The following is a 1,724-nucleotide window of genomic DNA, read 5'->3' as shown; positions in this document are numbered from 1 at the left end:
TCTTTACCACAGCTTCTCCACGCATGGAAAAAAGAATTCCTCCACATCGTGCTGAACGCATCATTAAAGCACCAGGCCCAACGACTGCCAGGGAGTCAGGTCTTACTTAGGGCTCCCTCCGGCGTCTCAGACGCAATCTTTACGGGCGTTGGGAGCCCCCTCTTTCCTGTGGAGCCACTGGCGAGTAAAACGGCTCATCTTGCGGTTACCAACGCCACCCATGTGGGACCCAACTGCCCCACCAGGACCACGAACAGTGGCACAACAGCGAAAAGCTGGGCTCAGCCTACGCTCTGCGGGTCAGAACGAAAGTGATTCTGCGCTGGGCAGCTAACGCCACGAGTCAGAATTTACTTGATGGCCGTGGGGTTTTTGCGGTTGTTTTTAATTTAAGTGTAATGAAATATACCACCTGCTTTGAGGAACCCCAGTGACACAATGTTTAAGTGCTCAGCTGTAACTACAAGATTGACGGTTCAAATCTACTCTGTCTGCCAGCAGGAGAAAGATCTGTCAAGCTGCTTCTGTAAAGATTACAGCCTAGAAAACCTTACAGGGTAAGTTCCGCTATGTCAGACGGGTTCACTGAAAGTGAAAGCCAATGCAGTGGCGCCCAGCAGCTACCAACACTGGCCGTTCTTCTGAACCGTTCTGGTCCATAGAAGGCTACTTCAGTCTCAGATTGTCTGCTAGCCTTCAAAGAGGGGTTAATTAAGTATGCCGTCAAATTATTTTTCTTCTAGTACTTGATCGCTTTCATTAACCAACTGCAAGTGGCTGCTGGATGGAAGCCCATCTGCATAATTGCTGATCCATAGCGACTGATGAACAACCTCTGATGTACGAGTGACACATCTTTGCTTGCTGAAAGTGCTGAGGATGTGAAGCACTTGCTGATGAGAACCAGGCTGCGGCCTTCAGTATGATTTACTTCAATGTAAAGAAGACCCAAACCCTTGGACCTAGACCAACAGACAGCATCACGATTAGCGGACAGAAGACTGCTAGGGTCAAAGATTTCATTTTGCTTGAATCCATAGTCAGTATTCGCAGACGCACCAGTCAAGAAAGCCAACAACTTGCATAAGGCTGTGCATGACAGTGAAAGCCCCAAATCCGTTCGCTGGGTCCCCATGTGAAGTAAGCCTCCTGTGAGCCCCTCTGACCCTTGACTAGAGTTGCGAATGACCATGTTATCAGACGGAGGGCAATGGAAAGTGGACGAACGCAGATGCACTGAGGTTAAAACTGGGCACCTGATCATTCATTCTCCCTTTTGACACATTTTAAATTTGTTCTGGTTTTTATTATCTTCTGCTTTCTTTTCAATGGAGATTTTTCTTGGTTTTAATTTTTGTTGTTGGGTTTTGCTTTTGTATATTTTCTTTTATAGGAATTCCAGGATAGGTTAGTCTATAGGTACACTGATGGAAATAATCGTTTCTTTGGCTTATGGCAGGAGAGGTGGGGGAAGGGCAGGAAATGGGGAAGTAATAATCGTGAGGACAGGAAAGAAGAACAGGTTCTTAAATTGTAGTGATGACTGCACAACTCTTTGGTCATATGTTTGAACCATTGAATTGCATGACCCTGAATTACATGTCAGTAAAACTTTAAAAAGCCCGGATCCCAATAACAGAAGCAAATAATGCATCTTTATAACAAACATGAAAAAAAGTGAAAATCAAACAACATATTGCATCAGGCAAATCTGCTGCACAAGC

The sequence above is a fragment of the Echinops telfairi genome, unplaced genomic scaffold, assembly GCF_000313985.2.
Source record: "Echinops telfairi isolate 266 unplaced genomic scaffold, ASM31398v2 ScPeMD7_7410;HRSCAF=8448, whole genome shotgun sequence".
Taxonomy (NCBI): domain Eukaryota; kingdom Metazoa; phylum Chordata; class Mammalia; order Afrosoricida; family Tenrecidae; genus Echinops; species Echinops telfairi.
The sequence above is the reverse complement of the archived record's forward strand: the minus strand, read 5'-3'. Positions refer to the sequence as shown.